This window comes from Eubalaena glacialis, chromosome 14 (assembly GCF_028564815.1).
Source record: "Eubalaena glacialis isolate mEubGla1 chromosome 14, mEubGla1.1.hap2.+ XY, whole genome shotgun sequence".
NCBI lineage: Eukaryota > Metazoa > Chordata > Mammalia > Artiodactyla > Balaenidae > Eubalaena > Eubalaena glacialis.
This window is the reverse complement of record NC_083729.1, coordinates 43,221,149-43,234,455: the sequence shown is the minus strand read 5'-3', so window position 1 is coordinate 43,234,455 and position 13,307 is coordinate 43,221,149.

Here is a 13,307-nt window from a genome sequence, read left to right as displayed (position 1 = left end):
TGGCCCCCGCTTGCCGCAACTAGAGAAAGCCCTCACACAGAAACGAAGACCCAACACAGCCAAAAATAAATAAATTAATTAATAAAAAAAAAAAAAAAGAATTACCATATGACCCAGCAATCTGCTTCTTGGTATATACCCAAAGGAATTGAAAGCAGGGTCTTGAAGAGAGATTTGTACACCCATGTTCGTAGCAGCATTATTCCCAATGGCTAAAATGTGGAGGTAACCCAAGTGTCCACTGACAGATGAATAGATAAATAAAAAGTGGTATATAAATAAAACAAAACATTATTCAGCCTTAAGAAAGAAGGAAATTCTGACACCTGCCACAACATGGATGAACCTTGAAGATACTGTGCTGAGTGAAATAAGCCCGTCACATAAAGACACATACTGTGTGATCCCACCCACATGCAGTTCCTAGAGAAGCCAAACCCATAGAGACAGAAAACAGAATGGTGGGTGCCAGGACCTGGGGGAGGAGTGGTGATGGGGGAGTTGTTTAATGGGTGCAGAGTTTCAGTTTGGGAAGATGAAAAAGTTCTGGAGATGGATGGGGTTGATGGTTGCACAATGATGTGAATGTGTTTATTAATGCCACTGAACTGTACACTTAAAAATGGCTAAGATGGTAAATTTTATATTATGTATATTTCACCATAATAAAAAAAAATGGGAAAAAAGAAGAAAAATTACTCGAGACACAGAATGTGGTAAAATTATCTAACATATACAAAATTGCAGTTCAAGCAAAAAAGGGGAGAAATAATTGGAATTAAGCAATATGTGATTAGAAACTGGCCAAGAATTCTCCCAAATTTATGAACAGTATCAGGTCACAGATATAAGAAGACCCTAAGCAGGAAAAAACACAAAGAAAACCACACCTTTGAAAATCATAGTAAAACTGCCCAATACCACATTAAAAAATCTTAAAAATCACCACGGAGGCTAAAAAGATACATAACCTTAAAGGATCAGCAAAATGACATGATAACTCACATTTCAATATAATTTATTGAAGCCAAAATATATTGGGATGATGGTTTTTAATTGCTGAAAGAATAATTTCCCAAACAATTTTCTGTAAACTAAAATATTATTTTTAAAAGGAAAGCAAAATAAGTATATCGTGAAACAAAATTTGAGATTTTTGCCACCAGTAGACCCAACTAAATGAAATAACAAAGGACATTATTCATACAGAAAAAAATAAATCCAATGAAAACAAGTAAATGCAGGAAGGAATGAAGAGCTATGGAAAAGTTAAGTATGTGGATAATTATAAATATTGACCTATAAAATAATAATAGTAATGTATCATAGGAACTATAACGTAGAAATGCAATACAAGACAACAATAGCACAAAAGCCAGAAAGGGGAAAGAGAGTTAAAGCGTTCAAATGTCCTTACATTGCCCTGGACATAGTAATTTATGTTTGACTCTGATTAGTTAAGCATGCATACTATAATCTGAGGAAACCACTAAAAGCTGCTAGAGGAAAAAAGTTAAATAATACAAGTAATTGACTAATCCAATATAATTCAAAAAAAGGAGGGGAAAAGGAAACATCGACTAGGTAGGACAATTACAAAATAAATAGTAAGATAGTATATATCCAACTATATCAGCAAGTATTTTAAGTATAAATAGAAAAAGAACTCCAAGTAAAAACAAAGATTGTCATATAGAATTTTAAAACTCAACCAAATGTAATATATAGAGAAGCATTTTAAATATAAACATACAGAAAAATTAAAGCAAAAATAAAAAATATATACCTTACAAAAACTAATCCAAAGAAAACTGGGTTAGCTACACTGATATCTGACAAAATAAACTTTAAGGCCAGCAGCAATACTAGAGGATATAGCATACTGATTAAAGCATTCCTCTACCAAGAATATATAACAATTATATTTTTATTCAACAAATTATACATATATGATAAAATATATTAAAATATATAAAAATTATATTTGCTTATTTATAAAAAAATGCATAAAGAAAATATTTACAGAACTTAAAGAACATATAATATATGAATTACACAGTAAATAAACTTGATTTAATCAACAGACATAGAATACTCATGCACAACAATTGTGGAGCAAACATTCTTTTCAAGCCTAAAAAATTAATATATACAAGACCTTAAGGTAAGTTTCAACAAAGTTCAAAGGATTGATATCATAAAGAACATGAATTCTGAATGCATAATATTAGGAAAAAAATCCTCCAATGTTTGAAAGTTGTCATACTAAGCATCTAAGTATCTATGGATCAAAAAAGAAATCTCAATTAGAAATGAAAAAAATATTTTCACCTGAATCATAATGAAAATCCCACATATCAGAACTTGTGGGGTGCAGCTAAAGTCATGTTAAGAAGACAATGTATAATCTTCAAAGAAGATATTAAAAAAGAAGAAAGAGTGACAATTAAGGTTATGAGTATCCATCTTAAGAATTTAGCCAGAAATTAGAAAATGAGTGCATTAAACAAAAAGAAAATAAGAGAAAAATTATTTTTAAAAGCAGAAGTCAATTATATGGAAAACAAATATACAATAAAAAGTAAATAAAGATAAACATTGATTCTTAGGAAAGATGATTAAAGTTGATAACTCCCTATAATGAGTTATGAAGTTAAAAAGAGAGAAGAATAAGAATTACTAATACCAGGGAAAATGGAGCATCTGTAAGGATCATATATAAATATATAATGACCTCATTAGTGAATATTCTACCAAGCATTTAATGAAGAACAATACCAGTATTACATAAATCCTTCGAGAAAATAGGGAAAAATGGGAACACTTCTCATTTTGTTTTATAAGGACAGCATTACCTACCTTGTTCCCAAATTACAGGCCATTCTTCTTCATGAATTTAGCTGTAGAAACCCTATATAAAGTATTACCAAACAAAATTAATAAAAGTGTAATAAGGACAAACAAGCAGGGCATATAACAGCAATTTAAGTGGTTAACATTTGAAAATTAACCAATGTTGTTAATCACATTAACAGAGAAAAGAAAAATTACATGATTGTATCAAAGGATGTTAAATACCTTTTGACGTAATTCAACAATATTAGTAGGCTGAGATTAGAAACAAATTTACTTAATCTGATAAATATCCATGTTAAAATGCAATAGGCACTAATGCATAATGTTGAATAATTAAAAGCTACTAGGTATTATATTTCATTATAAAGGTTCATTAGTTGAGACAACAAAGATAAACAAGGAGACAAGTAAAACAAAATAGTGCATACATATACCCTCACATGTATTAACACTTGATTTTTTATTTTTAACAAAGATGACACTGCAGAACAATGAAGAAATTATGGTCTTTTCAATATACAGTTCTGAGTTAACTGGATATTCTTATCAAGAAAAAAATTAAACCTGATATAATGTTGATCTAAATGTGAAAGACGTATTTTTTTGAAGCGTAAAATACATTACTACAAGGTAACATAATGATTTAGCATAGATTTTTTTTTCTTAAATAGGACACATGAAACAACCAAAATGGAAAATATTTAAAAGTTTAAGTTTCCTGTTTATCAAAAAAAAAAAAAAACCATGAAATAGACACAAAGTCAAGCTTACCCTGAAAGGGTAAGGTATTTTAATATGCATAAATGTAAAAGAAATCATATGCAGAATATATATAAATTCCTACAATTAAATTTAAAGACAGGTAATCAAATAGAAAAATGGGCAAAATACTTGAATAGGCTACTTTCCAAGAGGATATCCTAATGACCAATAAATTGATGAGTAGGTGCTCAGCATCGTTAGTCATCTGGAAAATAAAAAATAAAACCACAATGAGATAGCAGTAATATCAACTAAAATATCTAAAATTAAGATGATTGATAAGTATTTGTTGGCCAGAAAGTGAGAAACTCTCACATGCTGCTTTTCAGAGTATAAATTATTACAACTTTGGAAATCTTTTTGGCAACAACTACTAAAGGTAACTCATGACCCAGCAATGCAAACTTGGGTGTGGACTCAATGGAATTGTGTATATATTTGCACCAAATAACTATAAGAATGTTTATAACATATTGTTTGTAAGTGTTAGATATTGAAAGTAATCCAAATGTTTATCAACAATTGGATAGATAAATAAATATTAATATATTTATAAAACAGAATAAGGCATTGAAAAATGAGCAAATTACCACTGCATGCATCAACGTGAATGGATCTCACAAGCATAACGTTGACGCAAAGGAGAATATGTTGAATGACAGGATAGATACACACTGGAAAATAGCCAAAATTAGTCTGGGGGTTAGAAATACAGATGTTAATTACATTTATGGAGGAAGGGATAGGAAATGGCTGAAAGGAATATGAGTGTCATATTCTATTATTTATCTTGATGAAAATCACATGGGTGTGTTCACTTTCTTTTGAAACTCATCAAGCTCTAGACTTAGGTTTTCTATATTGTATTACTCCATACTACAATAAAAAAGTTTCATTTAAAATTACTGCTGGTATTAAATGACTAGAAAACTACAATATTCCTTTTTCTTATCCTGATAGCCTATTCAAGACTTATGTTTACCTAAAATGTATTGAGATGTATGCATTTGGGAGAGGTATTCTTGCTTTCTCCATTGTGGTATTTTTTCTCTTCCTTTTTTCAATCTCTTAAAAATTAAAGAAAACTCCAGAATAATAATTTTATATTATATTTTATAGCTTTCTGTCTTTGAAAAGTACTGTAACAGAAGGGTACAGTGAACAAGAATGTGGGTTTTAGTCGTAGACACATCTGGTTGTCATTCCATCCAGAAGCGATCTATGAGTTTGAGCACAAGTTAATTAGAATCTCTAAGCCATATCTTGTTGAAAGACAGACAGAGAAACAGGGAGAGAGAAAGTGAGAGCAGTAACAAAAGTGAGAAGGTGAGAGAGGAAAAGAGCAAGAGAGGGGGAAAGAATGAATGAAGGAAAGAATGTCTACTTCTCAAGGTCGTTATATGGGTTAAAGTAATACATATGTAAAATCATCTAGCATACTGCCTCTTATACTAGTTTTCTCCATATGTATATTTTCCCAACCTCTCTATTATGTATATACTGTATTGGTTTCCTAGGGCTATCATAACAAATTACTAGATGGTTTAAACTAGTAAACTAGATGGTTTAAAACAACACAAACTTATTTTCTTACAATTCAGGAGGCTAGAAATCTGAAATCAAAATGTGAACATCGTTGGTCCTTTCTTGAGACTCTGAGAAAGATTCTATTCCATACCTCTCTCAGAGCTTCTGGTGGTTGCTGGCATTCTTTGGTGTTCCTTGGCTCGTAGCTGCATCACCGTGATTTCTTTGTCTGTATGGCTATATTCCTTGTATTTCCTCCGTCTCTTTCCTTTCTTATAAGGGCACTAATCTTTGGATTTAGGCCCACCCTAATCCAGTATGACTTCATCTTAACATGATTACATCTACAAAGACCTTATTTCCAAATAAGGTCACATTCACAGATACTGGGGGTGAGAACTTCAACATATCGTTTTGGGGGATGCAATTCAACACACAATATATCAAGCAGGCATTAAACTAGAGAAGCTAAGAGATTTGCTTAGGGCATTAAACAAAGCTAATAACAAAGCTAGAACTAGGAAACATATGTAACTCAGAATCCAGTGTTTCTTCCCATATACCAAGCTACTTAGAAAATCATCTTCCTGATTCCAATAGATAAAACTTTAATCCTGATTATATCTATTTGTTCACTTTATATTCTTAGCTGGATTTAGAACATATAAACACATCTTTTGAAATATTGAACTCAGACAAAAATAATGCATGAGTGTGAGTTTGCATGTGTATGTGTGAACATAAATGTGAAGGTGAAAAATTGGCAGCCCATGTGCCATTTCCAAGCAGCAAAGAAGTCTGTTTTGTCCTGTACAATTTGTTGTTGTGGAGGTTATCATTATTTTTTTAATGATATATGATTTTATAAATCAATAGCTTTTATATAAAATTCCAGATTTCCAGGTGCTTCTGAAAAATCATATGATCTGGCAACATTGGACCCACCTGTCCGCAATCTGCTAGGGCTGGGGAGTAGATGCCCTTTTTAGAAAAGTATGCAGTTTTTATTTGGCCACAGTGCCAACCCATTCTCATTGTTTCCCCACTTCCGTTTACCTCACTCATGTATGTCACATGCTGGACTTGCTTAGTCATTTCCGTCTGCTCTCCTTGATTTACAGAAAATTAAATTGCCTAGTATTGTACTATAGTCTCATTCAATGGGATGTCTAGATCAAGTGCAAATAATTTAGGCTTTAGTTCATCTCCATTTTACTGTTATTTTTCCTTCAGCAGGAGAAAAGCTCTTATAAAAATAAAACTCTTAATTCTGCTTCACAAGTAACTTCAAAAGTCTAAGATTATTTTTTGTATAAAAAGTGTGTATTATGACTCTAATTTGTGAAATTTCAACGGGGTGTACTGAATATCTACCATTGTCTTTATTTTTAACATATTTAGCTCTCTGTGTGTGAATGATTATATACGTGTATGATATATAATTAAATGAAAAACAATATTAAGCAGATGCAGCAGAGAAAAAATCTGGATATGAAAGGTAAACGTAAAAACCACAGGAGAAGGAGAGAGCCCTGGAAGAATAATGAGGCTTAAAAATATATATAAAAATGGGGGGAGGGGCAGTAGTTCGTGATAGGATGGGAAACAAACGAACAACAAACAAACAAACAATTCACACAGGATGTGCCTTAAAAGCTAACTACAAGATATTTCAATATGCCAGCACAAAGAATTGATTCCACAGATTTATGGGGGCAGAAATAAGATGAAATGAAGCAAAGGTACAATAAGGCTTGAATCTCACTGGCATCTATAACTCCAGCACAACTCTTGCTCTTCCCTCAAAAGCCACAGTAAGGGAAATTAAACTGGACTGGTTAAATTAAACAAATTGGATGCAGGGACCCAATGAAAATAAGCATAAAGCTAGATTCTGATGAATGAGAAAATTCCTTTCCTGAAGTCTAGCAGCTGGGAATGGAAGGGATTGACTGTAAGTGGGGGTGGGGGTAGGTGTAGGGGCAATAAAGAGACAAAGTTCGGGTATAGGAGGAGAAATAAGTTCTTACAGGGGATAACAAAGACAGGCTCAAGTATGTAACTAATCAGTGAGTGAAATAACACGCCAGGCAGGGGCTTCTCACAAATTTAGTTTAGTAGCTGCTATTCTTCTTCAGAAAGATTTTTCATCATTGTGGGGTGAAGGAAGTTTGGGGGTAGGCATGACAGAAAATACACAGGTGTTAGTGGTGCCCTAGATTTAAGAACACTGCTCATCAAACACACTGCAGTGGTCCCACACTGAAACCTCTCTAGCAGGTGCATTGATTAGAACTTAACTACTATTCTCAAGTACCTATCCATGTGCTTTCTCTACCGTAGCTTGATACCTTAATAATTATCATTATTCAAATAATTTGTAGGCATTAAAAAAATCACAGTCTATCTTCTGATTACTGAAAAATTATATACTCATGTGAAAGTAGCCTAATTTTACTATGCCGAAGATTTTTTCAAGTAGTACAAAAGTATTTAACATGCTGAGTTTGCTTATTTCTCCTGAAAGTAACTTAGTAAACTTCATGAGAAATTATTGGGATTTTTCTACATGAAATTTCCAGTATGTTTGTTCCAGTCTATAGCTGAATCCAAAGACCCAGACTTATTGCATTTCCTTGCATTTAAAAATTCCTCTAGTTGCTGTGTTGAAAATGAGGTTTACATAGCAGCATGTTCAAGAACTATTCATCAACTTTTGTTGATGAGAAACTCATTATCAGTTCATACAAAGGAAACCAGCTAGAGACATTTAACCACAAACCAAGTAACAAGGATTGTATATATTATTAAAAGAAATAAGTTGTAAACTAAACAATAGCATTCCAGTTATGCAACAGTGATACTGTAATTGGTTAGAGGAATTCACTATTAATCTGAAATTTAGTTGAGAATATCATGTAATCTAATCTCTCCCTAGTAATACCATATTTCAGTAGAAAAAATGGCTTCATTTTGATCACTTGAATCACAGCAAATAGAAAATCCCTCAAAATGATAAATCTTCTTGCTCTTTTAAATTATCTACCATCTTTAGCGGAAAAGTATTTAATACATATCACTCATATTTTCCTTCATTATTACCATGCATTTCTTCTCAATCACATATCTGTAAAGTTAAAACTCCCTTCCAAATTGATATCAGTCTTGGAATTCATGGGTATCTCAAAGCCTCCACTTTGCCTAATGTTAATTGAGAAAGTAGGTGTTTACACTGATCTCCTAATGTTAAAGCACAAGCTATGATTGCAGCAATAAACACAGAGTGTCTCTGTATTCATTTCTCAGTCAAAATAATCTTATCACTTAGTTTCATTTATTTTTAGTGTAGAGCGAGTTTCCAAGTTAGAATGCTCATTAATATTTAATACCCTATGGAAATATATTTGTTTATGATGATCATGCATTTCCATTTTCATTGTTGCAAAATGTTTACCATTTTATGGCATGAGATATTATTTATGTTTCCATATTTGGGTTGTCAGAAATTCTCCCAATCAGACATAATCATAAACAACCACCTTTATTTCACAATTATCTCATTTGTTCTGAGTAGTAGCAAGGGGCAGGAGTTAAAATTCTTCACACACTACTGTAGCCTAAAATTGGTAGATTCCCTAAGGTCGATTGGAGAGGAATTAATCTTAGTTTCCACTTTCTAAAAAAAAAAAAAATACTAGATTCTTCTGACAAGTGTTAAATTGCCTCAAATTCATATCAATAGGAATCATTTCACATCTTACCCACAAACAAAAATAATGATAGTAATATTAAAAACACCTCACCGGTTTTCATTAAGATATTTCATATAGTATTTGTCATTAGGGAAAGACATTACCACATTCCAAAGTTGACTGTTTAGTTTCCTGAATTCCTCTTGATGAAACTCTTAAAGGGGGAATTAACATTTATTAGCATCTGCATTGTGCCAAGAAGTGTGCTAGGCATATTTGATCATTTGATGAGAGGCAGTGTAGCAAGGTGTTTAAGATCACAGTCGTGAGTTTGAATCCTTCCTTGCTCTTATATTGCTAGGTGTGACCTTGACTGTCTTGGTTAACCTCTCTGTGCTTCACTTTTCTCATTGGTAAAATGAGTGAAATCCTAGACTCTATTTTATAGGGTTGCTGTGAGGGATAAACTGAGTTAATGTAAGTAAAGCACTGGAGCACTGTTTCACATGGAGCTGACACTCAAAATTAGATATTGGCATTATCCTCACCAGATCTTATATAGTGAGGTGCCCTTATCCTCATTTTACTGATGAGGAAACTAGTGCTCAGAGAGTTGAAACAATTTATGTTTAGAAACAACACAGCAAGTCATACTTTAAAGTAAAGAGCTTTTATCACTAAATTATGTTGTGATATTTTTTCCATTCTAAACACATATTGATAGTTTTCCCTCTGCATATTTACTGAAATAAAGAGATCTATATCTGTCCATGTTTCTTAGACTAGATACAGTAGTTACTTTAAATCTGATAACTGCAAAGGGGATTACTGCAACATATAATCTAGTCCCTCAGTTTAGATTTTGTGTGTGTGTGTGTGTGTGTGTGTGTGTGTGAGTAAGGGGTGGGCACGGAGGATTTTTGTTTTAAAACTTATGCATGAAGAATAAGAATTGTAACATGTCTTTGAATTAGAAAACCACAGAAGACACCCCAAGGAAAACCATGATCCAGTGGAAATGTTGTGTAGCCCAACTGAAGATAAGATCCAAATTCACAAACGTAAAATTAAAGAAACTAAATAATTAATCAGGTCATATACACTGGTGGCAATCAATGGGTTTTAAGAGTCCAGGTAAAAGACAGGGTTTGACTCTTAAGAGAGCCTCTGGAAATCTTCTGCTATCACCATAAGATTCACTGATGAATGTACACACAGATATTAAGGACATCATGGAACATTTCTAGATTCAATTCTTAAAAATTCACTGTCCCTTCTACTTACTTTTCAGTAAGCTTTACCTCTATAATAGACACGTGTGGGCATACCTTATATGCTGTTTGCTCTAGAACCTGTTGGCAAATGGTAGGAAAAATTTTAAAAAGGCCCTGAATTAGGTAGAGTATTCTTGTGGTCCAAATTCACGTAATGACTGGTTAACCTTAGATAAGGTATTTTTCTGAGACTTAGCTTTACATTATTTAAAATTTCATTTTTGTTTTTAAAACATGTTAATGGTTATTATTTCATTACATCCCCAAAGTAATCCTGTGGAATAAGTTGGCACTCACCAGTACCCCTACTTCACAGTCAGGGAATCTGGATTTCAGAGAAGTGACTTCCATTGGGTCAAACAGAGCAGAATGGGCTTGGAATTAATAGAAAAAAGCTAGTATTCACTCAATTCTAAAATATTTTATGTCCATTTATTAATTTATCTCCACAACAACAAACAGATGAATTGAGAGCTACTAATATATCCATTTAACAGATGAGGTGACTGAGGCATTGTAAGATTAAGCATCTTACCCAAGGTCATAGCTGATAAATGGCAGAGATGAAATTCAAGCCCAGACAACCTGATTCTAGTTCCCACACATTTAATTACTTGACCACAGTGTCTTTCTGAAGCCAATAAAAATAATAAAACTTGTTCCTGTCTCCAAGTTATTTAGACTCTTTTACAAAAGTAGTGAAAGTATAAATAGGTTTATCAAAAGGAATGAGTTCTGGTTTCTTTGGCAGGAAATGAATATTGCATTTGGAATGTATATTATTTCAGTACTCCTGAATTTGTCTAGTTTTTACAGTTTTGCTTTATAGGGCCTAGAGGCAGAAGATAGTCTTACCTTATAGCATTTGAGGCTGAAGCTATTAGGTTTGTGGTGTTGAGATAAATATGTCTGCTTTTTCTGCTCTAAAACTAACCCAGGCTAGGAATGTAATAGGGTTAGGAGTTTAAATGTCCATAGGACTCAAACTATAATTTAGCCACACACTTCAGACTTCTCTACCACCTATTCTGCAAGCTCCCTTAGATTTAACTCCTTTGTCATCAAACTCAGCAATGCCTACTAGGCATGCCCAGTGATATGGTTAGAGCCTTGCATCAAGTTTCACTTCCTCCAGGCTTTACCAAAAGGAAGGAGACAGAGGGAAGAGTTAAACAGCTACAGAAGTTGGTTCAGCTCAGGATGCCCATGGCCAGGGAAGAGCACAGATGGGTCCCTTTCACATCTTTTCGGCACAGCTTAGGCAGATCGTGAAAATCTGAAGTGATCACTCAGCCCAGGGCCACAGTAAGGGGTGGGGCAGGGACGGTGGATCTGGGGGAATGCCAGCGACTGTGTGAATCTTGCCTGTCCCTGCATTCCTCGAAGAGCTGTAGCTTTTCAAGGGTTCCAAGCAGGAGATCTAAGTGCACAAGTAAAGCCAGAGCTCATCTTAATCACCGACTCCTTGGCCCCTTCCTTTTGGCCCTGGAACCCTCTCAGATACCCTTTCCCAACCACGACTAAACCCCGGAGAAGTGGAATCTCCACACAGCTTTCCGTGGGTCTAGCAGGGGCCTGGGCATGCTCAGTAGGCTACGTGGTTCTCTGGTTTCTCTCTCTCTCTCTCTCTCTCTCCCCCCCCCCTCAGCCCCCCGTGGGGGAGGGTGGGTGGTGACAAGTTAGAGGCACTTGCGTTAGGTCCCCGCCCCCAGGATCGGGCTCCCCCAGCAAGGGGACGAAGCAAAGGCAGCAACACACCTCGCTGCGCAGCATCCCGACCGGGAGGGGCTGCGCCCCAGGGCTGAGCCCACCAGTAGCCCAGTCTGAGGACGGCCCGCCGCTCTCCATGGTACTGCGGAGAGCTCAGCTCCGCCCTTCTCTTTCGGAAGGACAGCACCCGGCGTCACGTAACCCAGCCTTCTCGGGCTCCACGACCGCCTCCTCCTTCCCAGCTCTTTCCCTCTCCTCCTCCTCCTGCTCCCCTCCTTTGCCTGTTCTCCCCTCCCGCACTCCCGGAGATAGACGCTCAAGCCTGACGCCTCTGAAAAGGCAGCAGCAGTCGCCTTATGCACAGACCTCAGGAAATTCGCTTTGACCGATGCATGCCTCAAGCTCTGGCTCGAGCTAAGGGGGAATAACCGGGCAGGTAAAGAAGCCCAATTTGTGTTGGGGGGAGGGGATGGGGCGAGGCTAGCTCGAGAAGGATATCCTTCCCCATTGTAACCAAGCCAGGATCTGCCACAAATGCACAGGGAAGGATGGGTGGTGGGAGGGTGGAGGAGTATAGATCTTGGTTGTTTTGCATGAAGCTTTTTAAATAGATGGTAAGAAGATGAGACAGTGGAACTGGGGTAGTAACTTAAAGACTGAATGCAGTGATTTATTAGCAAAAAAAGAAAATGGGCAAGTTAGAAACCAAAGCAATAAGATACATCTATAGCTACATCTTTCTTTCCCTTCCCCATCAGATCCATGCTGTGCCTAGCCTTAATTTGTGCAGTTGACTCCAGGCTCTAAGACACTGCACTGGTATTAGAGATGGAGCTTAGAGACTGGGCGGGAAAGCCAGGGAGAATTTTGGGTGTGCATTGGTATTGAGGGACTTTGCAAAAGCCAGGGGGAAAAGATAGGCACTTCTAAAAATTCAAAGATTTCAGGTTCTTTATTATGGTTTATTGAAAGGTGCATGGAAAGGTGTGCGTGTGTGTGGTGTGTGTTACCGTAAACATATTAAAATAAATGCAACTGCAGCCGATGACCATACTGTATCGATCCTTCCAGTGGCTTGGGAATGAATTTGATTCTAGAAATGAAAGAAAAGATTAATGAGGCTGTTAGTCTGCTTCTGAATTAGAGTGCTTCTTCCTTTGGCTGCAGTGAGGTGGTTTTCCAGATCCTTTTATTTTATCCTCTAATTTGTGAACTCACTAGGTTTTCCGGGCACCTAGAGAGAATCCTTTTCTCCATATAAATACAGATACTCTCTCTCACACAATGAGCTTCCTCTAAGAACTGGGAGAGTCAGTTGACCTCCGCTGTGGTAAGAATATTTATGTTTTTCCCCTTCTCTTACATTCCATAAAAAATTGTCTAGGTATGCATCAGTGGAGGAGGGCAGGAGAGAGGTGTAAAGAAAGGTTTTGTGATCTATGTACTATAAGTTAATAAAATAATTGGCTCCAACTGACTTACAAAA